Source organism: Hypanus sabinus, chromosome 26, assembly GCF_030144855.1.
Source record: "Hypanus sabinus isolate sHypSab1 chromosome 26, sHypSab1.hap1, whole genome shotgun sequence".
In the NCBI taxonomy this organism is placed as follows: Eukaryota; Metazoa; Chordata; class Chondrichthyes; order Myliobatiformes; family Dasyatidae; genus Hypanus; species Hypanus sabinus.
Window position 1 is genome coordinate 14129375 of NC_082731.1, and position 14472 is coordinate 14143846.

The window sequence follows — 14472 nt, forward strand, 5'->3', positions numbered from 1 at the left end:
GACAAGTACCCTAACCCCTCAGCATGAATAATGGACACCAAGTACCCTAACCCCTCTGCATTAATAATGAATAAGTACCCTAACACCCTCAGCATAAATAATGTACTTCAAGTACCCTAACCCCTCAGCATTAGCAATGGACAAGTACCCGAACACCTCAGCATTAACAATGGACTCCAAGTACCCTAACCCCTCAGCATTAATAATGAACAAGTACCCTAACCCCTCAGCATTAATAATGGACTCCAAGTACCCTAACCCCTCAGCATTAATAATGGACTCCAAGTACCCTAACCACTCAGTATTATTAATGGACTCCGAGTACCCTAACCCCTCAGGGATAATAATGGACTCCAAGTACCCTAACGCCTCAGCAATAATAAAGGACTCCAAGCACCCTAACCCCTCAGCGTTAATAATGGGCTCCAAGTACCCTAACCCCCTCAGCAATAATAATGGACTCCAAGCACCCTAACCCCTCAGCATTAATAATGGACTCCAAATACACTAACCCGCTCAGCATTAATAATGGGCTGGAAGCACCCTAACCCTCTGAGCATTAATAATGGACTCCAAGTACCCTAATCCCTCAGCATTAATAATGGGCTCCAAGTACCCTAACCCCGCAGCATTAATAATGAACAAGTACCCTAACCCCCTCAGCATTAATAATGGACTACAAGTACCCTAACCCCTCAGCATTAATAATGGACTCCAAGTACCCTAACACCTCAGCATTAATAATGGACAAGTACCCTCACCCCTCAGCATTAATGAAGGGCTCCAAGTACCCTAACCCCTCATCATTAATAATGGGCTCCAAGTACACTAACCCCTCTGCATTAATAATGAACAAGTACCCTATCCCCTCAGCAATAATAATGGACTCAAAGTACCCTAACCCCTCAGCATTAATAATGGACAAGTACCCTAACCCCTCAGCATTAATAATGGACTCAAAGTACCCTAACCCCTCAGCATTAGCAATGGACAAGTACCCGAACACCTCAGCATTAACAATGGACTCCAAGTACCCTAACCCCTCTGCATTAATAATGAATAAGTACCCTAAAACCCTCAGCATAAATAATGTACTTCAAGTACCCTAACCCCTCAGCATTAGCAATGGACAAGTACCCGAACACCTCAGCATTAACAATGGACTCCAAGTACCCTAACCCCTCAGGGATAATAATGGACACCAAGTACCCTAACCCCTCTGCATTAATAATGAATAAGTACCCTAACACCCTCAGCATAAATAATGTACTTCAAGTACCCTAACCCCTCAGCATTAGCAATGGACAAGTACCCGAACACCTCAGCATTAACAATGGACTCCAAGTACCCTAACCCCTCTGCATTAATAATGAATAAGTACCCTAACACCCTCAGCATAAATAATGTACTTCAAGTACCCTAACCCCTCAGCATTAGCAATGGACAAGTACCCGAACACCTCAGCATTAACAATGGACTCCAAGTACCCTAACCCCTCAGCATTAATAATGAACAAGTACCCCAACCCCTCAGCATTAATAATGGGCTCCAAGTACCCTAACCCCTCAGCATTAATAATGGACTCCAAGTACCCTAACCACTCAGTATTATTAATGGACTCCGAGTACCCTAACCCCTCAGGGATAATAATGGACTCCAAGTACCCTAACGCCTCAGCAATAATAAAGGACTCCAAGCACCCTAACCCCTCAGCGTTAATAATGGGCTCCAAGTACCCTAACCCCCTCAGCAATAATAATGGACTCCAAGCACCCTAACCCCTCAGCATTAATAATGGACTCCAAATACACTAACCCGCTCAGCATTAATAATGGGCTGGAAGCACCCTAACCCTCTGAGCATTAATAATGGACTCCAAGTACCCTAATCCCTCAGCATTAATAATGGGCTCCAAGTACCCTAACCCCGCAGCATTAATAATGAACAAGTACCCTAACCCCCTCAGCATTAATAATGGACTACAAGTACCCTAACCCCTCAGCATTAATAATGGAATCCAAGTACCCTCAACGCTCAGCATTAATAATGGACAAGTACCCGAACCCCTCAGAATTAATAATGGACTCCAAGTACCCTATCCCCCTCAGAATTAATAATGGACTCCAAGTACCCTAACCCCCTCAGAATTAATAATGGACAAGTAACCTCAATCCCCAGCATTAAAAAGGGCTCCAAGTACCCTAACCCCTCAGCATTAATGATGGACTCCAAGTACCCTAACGCCTCAGCATTAATAATGGACTCCAAGTACCCTGACACATCAGCATTAATAATGGACAAGTACCCTCACCGCTCAGCATTAATAAAGGGCTCCAAGTACCATAACCCCTCATCGTTAATAATGGGCTCCAAGTACCCTAACCCCTCAGCATTAATAATGGACTCCAAGTACCCTCACCCATCAGCATTAATAATGAACAAGTCCCCTAACCCCTCAGTATTAACAATGGTCTCCAAGTACCCTAACCCCTCAGCATTAACAATGGACTCCAAATACCCTAACCCCTCAGCATTAATAATGGGCTCCGAGTACCCTGACCCCTCAGCGTTCATAATGGGCTCCAAGTACCCTTACCCCCTCAGCAATAATAATGGACTCAAAGCACCCTAACCCCTCAGCATTAATAATGAACAAGTACCCTAACCCCTCAGCATTAATAATGGACTCCAAGTACCCTAACCCCTCAGCATTAATAATGGACAAGTACCCTCACCCCTCAGCATTAATGAAGGGCTCCAAGTACCCTAACCCCTCATCATTAATAATGGGCTCCAAGTACACTAACCCCTCAGCATTAATATTGGACACCAAGTACCCTAACCCCAGCATTAATACTGGGCTCCAAGTACCCGAAACTCTCAGCATTAATAATGTACTCCAAGTACCATCACCCCTCAGCATTAATTATGGACAAGTACCCAAACACCTCAGCATTAATAATGGACAAGTACCCTAACCCCTCAGCATTAATAATGGGCTCCAACCACCCTAACCCCTCATCATTAATAATGGGCTCCAAGTACACTAACCCCTCAGCATTAATATTGGACTCCAAGTACCCTAACCCCTCAGCATTAATACTGGGCTCCAAGTACCCTAAACCCTCAGCATTAATAATGGACTCCAAGTACCTTCACCCCTCAGCATTAATAATGTACAGGTACCCTAACACCTCAGCATTAATAATGGGCTCCAAGTACCCTAACCTCTCAGCATTATTAATGGGCTCCAAGTACCCTAACCACTCAGCAATAATAATGGACTCCAAGTACCCTAACCCCTCAGCATTAATAATGGACTCTAAGTACACTAACCACTCAGCATTAATAATGTACAAATACCCTAACCCCTCAACATTAATAATGGACTCCAAGTACCCTCACCCTCTCGGCAGTAAAAATAGACTCCATGTACCCTAACCCCTCAGCATTAATAATGGACTCAAAGTACCCTAACCCCTCAGCATTAATAATGGACAAGTACCCTAACCCCTCAGCAATAATAATGGACTCAAAGTACCCTAACCCCTCAGCATTAGTAATGCACAAGTACCCTAACCCCTCAGCATTAATAATGGACTCAAAGTACCCTAACCCCTCAGCATTAATAATGGACTCCAAGTACCCTCACCCTCTCGGCATTAAAAATAGACTCCATGTACCCTAACCCCTCAGCATTAATAATGGACTCAAAGTACCCTAACCCCTCAGCATTAATAATGGACAAGTAACCTAACCCCTCAGCAATAATAATGGACTCAAAGTACCCTAACCCCTCAGCATTAGTAATGGGCAAGTACCCTCACCCCTCAGCATTAATGAAGGGCTCCAAGTACCCTAACCCCTCATCATTAATAATGGGCTCCAAGTACACTAACCCCTCAGCATTAATATTGGACTCCAAGTACCCTAACCCCAGCATTAATACTGGGCTCCAAGTACCCGAACCTCTCAGCATTAATAATGTACTCCAAGTACCATCACCCCTCAGCATTAATTATGGACAAGTACCCTAACACCTCAGCATTAATAATGGACAAGTACCCTAACCCCTCAGCATTAATAATGGGCTCCAAGCACCCTAACCCCTCATCATTAATAATGGGTCCAAGTACACTAACCCCTCAGCATTAATATTGGACTCCAAGTACCCTAACCCCTCAGCATTAATACTGGGCTCCAAGTACCCTAACCCCTCAGCATTAATAATGGACTCCAAGTACCCTCACCCCTCAGCATTAATAATGGGCTACAAGTACCCTAAACCCTCAGCATTAATAATGGACTCAAAGTACCTTCACCCCTCAGCATTAATAATGTACAGGTACCCTAACACCTCAGCATTAATAATGGGCTCCAAGTACCGTAACCTCTCAGCATTATTAATGGGCTCCAAGTACCCTAACCACTCAGCAATAATAATGGACTCCAAGTACCCTAACCCCTCAGCATTAATAATGGACTCCAAGTACACTAACCACTCAGCATTAATAATGTACTAATACCCTAACCCCTCAGCATTAATAATGGACTCCAAGTACCCTCACCCTCTCGGCATTAAAAATAGACTCCATGTACCCTAACCCCTCAGCATTAATAATGGACTCAAAGTACCCTAACCCCTCAGCATTAATAATGGACAAGTACCCTAACCCCTCAGCAATAATAATGGACTCAAAGTACCCTAACCCCTCAGCATTAGTAATGGACAAGTACCCTAACCCCTCAGCATTAATAATGGACTCAAAGTACCCTAACCACTCAGCATTAATAATGGACAAGTACCCTAACCCCTCAGCATGAATAATGGACACCAAGTACCCTAACCCCTCTGCATTAATAATGAACAAGTACCCTAACCCCCTCAGCATAAATAATGTACTCCAAGTACCCTCACCCCTCAGCATTAATAATGGGCTCCAAGTACCCTAAACCCTCAGCATTAATAATGGACTCCAAGTACCTTCACCCCTCAGCATTAATAATGTACAGGTACCCTAACACCTCAGCATTAATAATGGGCTCCAAGTACCCTAATCCCTCAGCATTAATAATGGGCTCCAAGTACCCTAACCCCGCAGCATTAATAATGAACAAGTACCCTAACCCCCTCAGCATTAATAATGGACTACAATTACCCTAACCCCTCAGCATTAATAATGGAATCCAAGTACCCTCAACGCTCAGCATTAATAAGGGACAAGTACCCGAACCCCTCAGAATTAATAATGGACTCCAAGTACCCTAACCCCCTCAGCATTAATAATGGACTCCAAGTACCCTAACCCCCTCAGAATTAATAATGGACTCCAAGTACCCTAACCCGCTCAGAATTAATAATGGACTCCAAGTACCCTAACCCCCTCAGAATTAATAAAGGACAAGTAACCTCAATCCCCAGCATTAAAAAGGGCTCCAAGTACCCTAACCCCTCAGCATTAATGATGGACTCCAAGTACCCTAACGCCTCAGCATTAATAATGGACTCCAAGTACCCTCACACATCAGCATTAATAATGGACAAGTACCCTCACCGCTCAGCATTAATAAAGGGCTCCAAGTACCCTAACCCCTCATCGTTAATAATGGGCTCCAAGTACCCTAACCCCTCAGCATTAATAATGGACTCCAAGTACCCTCACCCATCAGCATTAATAATGAACAAGTCCCCTAACCCCTCAGTATTAACAATGGTCTCCAAGTACCCTAACCCCTCAGCATTAACAATGGACTCCAAATACCCTAACCCCTCAGCATTAATAATGGGCTCCGAGTACCCTGACCCCTCAGCGTTCATAATGGGCTCCAAGTACCCTTACCCCCTCAGCAATAATAATGGACTCAAAGCACCCTAACCCCTCAGCATTAATAATGAACAAGTACCCTAACCCCTCAGCATTAATAATGGACTCCAAGTACCCTAACCCCTCAGCATTAATACTGGACAAGTACCCTCACCCCTCAGCATTAATGAAGGGCTCCAAGTACCCTAACCCCTCATCATTAATATTGGACTCCAAGTACCCTAACCCCAGCATTAATACTGGGCTCCAAGTACCCGAACCTCTCAGCATTAATAATGTACTCCAAGTACCATAACCCCTCAGCATTAATTATGGACAAGTACCCTAACACCTCAGCATTAATAATGGACAAGTACCCTAACCCCTCAGCATTAATAATGGGCTCCAAGCACCCTAACCCCTCATCATTAATAATGGGCTCCAAGTACACTAACCCCTCAGCATTAATATTGGACTCCAAGTACCCTGACCCCTCAGCATTAATACTGGGCTCCAAGTACCCTAACCCCTCAGCATGAATAATGGACAACAAGTACCCTAACCCCTCTGCATTAATAATGAACAAGTACCCTAACCCCTCAGCAATAATAATGGACTCAAGTACCCTAACCCCTCAGCATTAATAATGGACTCCAAGTACCCTCACCCCTCAGCATTAATAATGGGCTACAAGTACCCTAAACCCTCAGCATTAATAATGGACTCCAAGTACCTTCACCCCTCAGCATTAATAATGTACAGGTACCCTAACACCTCAGCATTAATAATGGGCTCCAAGTACCGTAACCTCTCAGCATTATTAATGGGCTCCAAGTACCCTAACCACTCAGCAATAATAATGGACTCCAAGTACCCTAACCCCTCAGCATTAATAATGGACTCCAAGTACACTAACCACTCAGCATTAATATTGTACAAATACCCTAACCCCTCAGCATTAATAATGGACTCCAAGTACCCTCACCCTCTCGGCATTAAAAATAGACTCCATGTACCCTAACCCCTCAGCATTAATAATGGACTCAAAGTACCCTAACCCCTCAGCATTAATAATGGACAAGTACCCTAACCCCTCAGCAATAATAATGGACTCAAAGTACCCTAACCCCTCAGCATTAGTAATGGACAAGTACCCTAACCCCTCAGCATTAATAATGGACTCAAAGTACCCTAACCCCTCAGCATTAATAATGGACAAGTACCCTAACCCCTCAGCATGAATAATGGACACCAAGTACCCTAACCCCTCTGCATTAATAATGAACAAGTACCCTAACCCCCTCAGCATAAATAATGTACTCCAAGTACCCTCACCCCTCAGCATTAATAATGGGCTCCAAGTACCCTAAACCCTGAGCATTAATAATGGACTCCAAGTACCTTCACCCCTCAGCATTAATAATGTACAGGAACCCTAACACCTCAGCATTAATAATGGGCTCCAAGTACCCTAATCCCTCAGCATTAATAATGGGCTCCAAGTACCCTAACCCCGCAGCATTAATAATGAACAAGTACCCTAACCCCCTCAGCATTAATAATGGACTACAAGTACCCTAACCCCTCAGCATTAATAATGGAATCCAAGTACCCTCAACGCTCAGCATTAATAAGGGACAAGTACCCGAACCCCTCAGAATTAATAATGGACTCCAAGTACCCTAACCCCCTCAGCATTAATAATGGACTCCAAGTACCCTAACCCCCTCAGAATTAATAATGGACTCCAAGTACCCTAACCCGCTCAGAATTAATAATGGACTCCAAGTACCCTAACCCGCTCAGAATTAATAAAGGACAAGTAACCTCAATCCCCAGCATTAAAAAGGGCTCCAAGTACCCTAACCCCTCAGCATTAATGATGGACTCCAAGTACCCTAACGCCTCAGCATTAATAATGGACTCCAAGTACCCTCACACATCAGCATTAATAATGGACAAGTACCCTCACCGCTCAGCATTAATAAAGGGCTCCAAGTACCCTAACCCCTCATCGTTAATAATGGGCTCCAAGTACCCTAACCCCTCAGCATTAATAATGGACTCCAAGTACCCTCACCCATCAGCATTAATAATGAACAAGTCCCCTAACCCCTCAGTATTAACAATGGTCTCCAAGTACCCTAACCCCTCAGCATTAACAATGGACTCCAAATACCCTAACCCCTCAGCATTAATAATGGGCTCCGAGTACCCTGACCCCTCAGCGTTCATAATGGGCTCCAAGTACCCTTACCCCCTCAGCAATAATAATGGACTCAAAGCACCCTAACCCCTCAGCATTAATAATGAACAAGTACCCTAACCCCTCAGCATTAATAATGGACTCCAAGTACCCTAACCCCTCAGCATTAATACTGGACAAGTACCCTCACCCCTCAGCATTAATGAAGGGCTCCAAGTACCCTAACCCCTCATCATTAATATTGGACTCCAAGTACCCTAACCCCAGCATTAATACTGGGCTCCAAGTACCCGAACCTCTCAGCATTAATAATGTACTCCAAGTACCATAACCCCTCAGCATTAATTATGGACAAGTACCCTAACACCTCAGCATTAATAATGGACAAGTACCCTAACCCCTCAGCATTAATAATGGGCTCCAAGCACCCTAACCCCTCATCATTAATAATGGGCTCCAAGTACACTAACCCCTCAGCATTAATATTGGACTCCAAGTACCCTGACCCCTCAGCATTAATACTGGGCTCCAAGTACCCTAACCCCTCAGCATGAATAATGGACAACAAGTACCCTAACCCCTCTGCATTAATAATGAACAAGTACCCTAACCCCTCAGCAATAATAATGGACTCAAGTACCCTAACCCCTCAGCATTAGTAATGGACAAGTACCCTAACCCCTCAGCATTAATAATGGACTAAAAGTACCCTAACCCCTCAGCATTAATAATGGACAAGTACCCTAACCGCTCAGCATGAATAATGGACACCAAGTACCCTAACCCCTCTGCATTAATAATGAACAAGTACCCTAACCCCCTTAGCATAAATAATGTACTCCAAGTACCCTCACCCCTCAGCATTAATAATGGGCTCCAAGTACCCTAAACCCTCAGCATTAATAATGGACTCCAAGTACCTTCACCCCTCAGCATTAATAATGTACAGGTACCCTAACACCTCAGCATTAATAATGGGCTCCAAGTACCCTAATCTCTCAGCATTATTAATGGGCTCCAAGTACCCTAACCACTCAGCAATAATAATGGACTCCAAGTACCCTAACCCCTCAGCATTAATAATGAACAAGTACCCTAACCCCTCAGCATTAATAATGGGCTCCAAGTACCCTAACCCCTCAGCATTAATAATGGACTCCAAGTACCCTAATCCCTCAGCATTAATAATGGGCTCCAAGTACCCTAACCCCGCAGCAATAATAATGAACAAGTACCCTAACCCCCTCAGCATTAATAATGGACTCCAAGTACCCTAACCCCTCAGCATTAATAATGGAATCCAAGTACCCTAACCCCTCAGCATTAATACTGGACTCCAAGTACCCTAACCCTCTCGGCATTAAAAATAGACTCCATGTACCCTAACCCCTCAGCATTAATAATGGACTCCAAGTACCCTAACCCCTCAGCATTAATAATGGACTCCACGTACACTAACCACTCAGCATTAATAATGTACAAGTACCCTAACCCCTCAGCATTAATAATGGACTCCAAGTACCCTCACCCTCTCGGCATTAAAAATAGCCTCCATGTACCCTAACCCCTCAGCATTAATAATGGACTCAAAGTACCCTAACCCCTCAGCATTAATAATGGACAGGTACCCTAACCCCTCAGCATGAATAATGGACAACAAGTACCCTAACCCCTCTGCATTAATAATGAACAAGTACCCTAACCCCTCTGCATTAATAATGGACTCAAAGTACCCTAACCCCTCAGCATTAATAATGGACAAGTACCCTAACCCCTCAGCATGAATAATGGACACCGTACCCTAACCCCTCTGCATTAATAATGAACAAGTACCCTAACCCCCTCAGCATAAATAATGTACTCCAAGTACCCTAACACTTCAGCATTAGCAATGGACAAGTACCCGAACCCCTCAGCATTAACAATGGACTCCAAGTACCCTAACCCCTCAGCATTAATAATGAACAAGTACCCTAACCCCTCAGCATTAATAATGGGCTCCAAGTACCCTACCCCCTCAGCATTAATAATGGACTCCAAGTACCCTAATCCCTCAGCATTAATAATGGGCTCCAAGTACCCTAACCCCGCAGCATTAATAATGAACAAGTACCCTAACCCCCTCAGCATTAATAATGGACTCCAAGTACCCTAACCCCTCAGCATTAATAATGGAATCCAAGTACCCTCACCGCTCAGCATTAATAATGGACAAGTACCCGAACCCCTCAGAATTAGCAATGGACTCCAAGTACCCTAACCACTCAGCATTAATAATGAACAAGTACCCTAACCCCTCAGCATTAATACTGGACTCCAAGTACCCTAACCCTTCAGCATTAATAATGGACAAGTACCCTCACCCCTCAGCATTAATGAAGGGCTCCAAGTACCCTAACCCCTCTTCATTAATAATGGGCTCCAAGTACACTAACCCCTCAGCATTAATATTGGACTCCAATTACCCTAACCCCTCAGCATTAATACTGGGCTCCAAGTACCCGAACCTCTCATCATTAATAATGGACCCAAGTACCATCACCCCTCAGCATTAATTATGGACAAGTACCCTAACACCTCAGCATTAATAATGGACAAGTACCCTAACCCCTCAGCATTAATAATGGGCTCCAAGCACCCTAACCCCTCATCATTAATAATGGGCTCCAAGTACACTAACCCCTCAGCATTAATACTGGGCTCCAAGTACCCTAACCCCTCAGCATTAATAATGGACAAGTACCCTAACCCCTCAGCATTAATAATGGACTCAAAGTACCCTAACCCCTCAGCATTAATAATGGACAAGTACCCTAACACCTCAGCATAAATAATGGACACCAAGTACCCTAACCCCTCTGCATTAATAATGAACAAGTACCCTAACCCCCTCAGCATAAATAATGTACTCCAAGTACCCTAACCCCTCAGCATTAATAATGGGCTCCAAGTACCCTAAACCCTCAGCATTAATAATGGACTCCAAGTACCTTCACCCCTCAGCATTAATAATGTACAGGTACCCTAACACCTCAGCATTAATAATGGGCTCCAAGTACCCTAACCTCTCAGCATTATTAATGGGCTCCAAGTACCCTAACCACTCAGCAATAATAATGGACTCCAAGTACCCTAACCCCTCAGCATTAATAATGAACTCCAAGTACCCTCAACCCTCAGCATTAATAACGGACAAATACACTAACCACTCAGCATTAATAATGGACTCCAAGTACCCTAACCCCTCAGCATTAATAATGGTCTCCAAGTACACTAACCACTCAGCATTAATAATGTACCAGTACCCTAAACCCTCAGCATTAATAATGGACTCCAAGTACCTTCACCCCTCAGCATTAATAATGTACAGGTACCCTAACACCTCAGCATTAATAATGGGCTCCAAGTACCCTAATCTCTCAGCATTATTAATGGGCTCCAAGTACCCTAACCACTGAGCAATAATAATGGACTCCAAGTACCCTAACCCCTCAGCATTAATAATGAACAAGTACCCTAACCCCTCAGCATTAATAATGGGCTCCAAGTACCCTAACCCCTCAGCATTAATAATGGACTCCAAGTACCCTAATCCCTCAGCATAAATAATGGGCTCCAAGTACCCTAACCCCGCAGCAATAATAATGAACAAGTACCCTAACCCCCTCAGCATTAATAATGGACTCCAAGTACCCTAACCCCTCAGCATTAATAATGGAATCCAAGTACCCTCAGCGCTCAGCATTAATAATGGACAAGTACCCGAACCCCTCAGAATTAGCAATGGACAAGTACCCTAACCCCTCAGCATTAATAATGGACAAGTACCCTAACCCCTCAGCATGAATAATGGACACCGTACCCTAACCCCTCTGCATTAATAATGAACAAGTACCCTAACCCCCTCAGCATAAATAATGTACTCCAAGTACCCTAACCCTTCAGCATTAGCAATGGACAAGTACCCGAACCCCTCAGCATTAACAATGGACTCCAAGTACCCTAACCCCTCAGCATTAATAATGAACAAGTACCCTAACCCCTCAGCATTAATAATGGGCTCCAAGTACCCTAACCCCTCAGCATTAATAATGGACTCCAAGTACCCTAATCCCTCAGCATTAATAATGGGCTCCAAGTACCCTAACCCCGCAGCATTAATAATGAACAAGTACCCTAACCCCCTCAGCATTAATAATGGACTCCAAGTACCCTAACCCCTCAGCATTAATAATGGAATCCAAGTACCCTCACCGCTCAGCATTAATAATGGACAAGTACCCGAACCCCTCAGAATTAGCAATGGACAAGTACCCGAACCCCTCAGCATTAACAATGGACTCCAAGTACCCTAACCACTCAACATTAATAATGGACTCCAAGTACACTAACCACTCAGCATTAATAATGTACAAATACCCTAACCCCTCAGCATTAATACTGGACTCCAAGTACCCTCACCCTCTCGGCATTAAAAATAGACTCCATGTACCCTAACCCCTCAGCATTAATAATGGACTCCAAGTACCCTAACCCCTCAGCATTAATAATGGACTCCACGTACACTAACCACTCAGCATTAATAATGTACAAGTACCCTAACCCCTCAGCATTAATAATGGACTCCAAGTACCCTCACCCTCTCGGCATTAAAAATAGCCTCCATGTACCCTAACCCCTCAGCATTAATAATGGACTCAAAGTACCCTAACCCCTCAGCATTAATAATGGACAAGTACCCTAACCCCTCAGCATGAATAATGGACAACAAGTACCCTAACCCCTCTGCATTAATAATGAACAAGTACCCTAACCCCTCTGCATTAATAATGGATTCAAAGTACCCTAACCCCTCAGCATTAATAATGGACAAGTACCCTAACCCCTCAGCATGAATAATGGACACCGTACCCTAACCCCTCTGCATTAATAATGAACAAGTACCCTAACCCCCTCAGCATAAATAATGTACTCCAAGTACCCTAACCCTTCAGCATTAGCAATGGACAAGTACCCGAACCCCTCAGCATTAACAATGGACTCCAAGTACCCTAACCCCTCAGCATTAATAATGAACAAGTACCCTAACCCCTCAGCATTAATAATGGGCTCCAAGTACCCTAACCCCTCAGCATTAATAATGGACTCCAAGTACCCTAATCCCGCAGCATTAATAATGAACAAGTACCCTAACCCCCTCAGCATTAATAATGGACTCCAAGTACCCTAACCCCTCAGCATTAATAATGGAATCCAAGTACCCTCACCGCTCAGCATTAATAATGGACAAGTACCCGAACCCCTCAGAATTAGCAATGGACAAGTACCCGAACCCCTCAGCATTAACAATGGACTCCAAGTACCCTAACCACTCAGCATTAATAATGAACAAGTACCCTAACCCCTCAGCATTAATACTGGACTCCAAGTACCCTAACCCCTCAGCATTAATAATGGACAAGTACCCTCACCCCTCAGCATTAATGAAGGGCTCCAAGTACCCTAACCCCTCTTCATTAATAATGGGCTCCAAGTACACTAACCCCTCAGCATTAATATTGGACTCCAATTACCCTAACCCCTCAGCATTAATACTGGGTCCAAGTACCCGAACCTCTCATCATTAATAATGGACTCCAAGTAACATCACCCCTCAGCATTAATTATGGACAAGTACCCTAACGCCTCAGCATTAATAATGGACAATTTCCCTAACCCCTCAGCATTAATAATGGGCTCCAAGCACCCTAACCCCTCATCATTAATAATGGGCTCCAAGTACACTAACCCCTCAGCATTAATACTGGGCTCCAAGTACCCTAACCCCTCAGCATTAATAATGGACAAGTACCCTAACCCCTCAGCATTAATAATGGACTCAAAGTACCCTAACCCCTCAGCATTAATAATGGACAAGTACCCTAACACCTCAGCATGAATAATGGACACCAAGTACCCTAACCCCTCTGCATTAATAATGAACAAGTACCCTAACCCCCTCAGCATAAATAATGTACTCCAAGTACCCTAACCCCTCAGCATTAATAATGGGCTCCAAGTACCCTTAACCCTCAGCGTTAATAATGGGCTCCAAATACCCTAACCCCCTCAGCAATAATAATGGACTCCAAGCACCCTAACCCCTCAGCATTAATAATGGACTCCAAGTACCCTAACCCCTCAGCATTAATAATGGACTCCAAGTACCCTAACGCCCTCGGCATTAATAAAGAACCAGTACACTAACCCCTCAGCTTTAATAATGGACAAGTACCCTAACCCCCTCAGCATTAATAATGGACTCCAAGTACCGTAACCCCCTCGGCATTAATAAAGAACAAGTACACTAACCCCTCAGCATTAATAATGAACATGTACCCTAACCCCCTCAGCATTAATAATGGACTCCAAGTACCCTAACCCCTCAGCATTATTAATGGACTCCGAGTACCCTAACCCCTC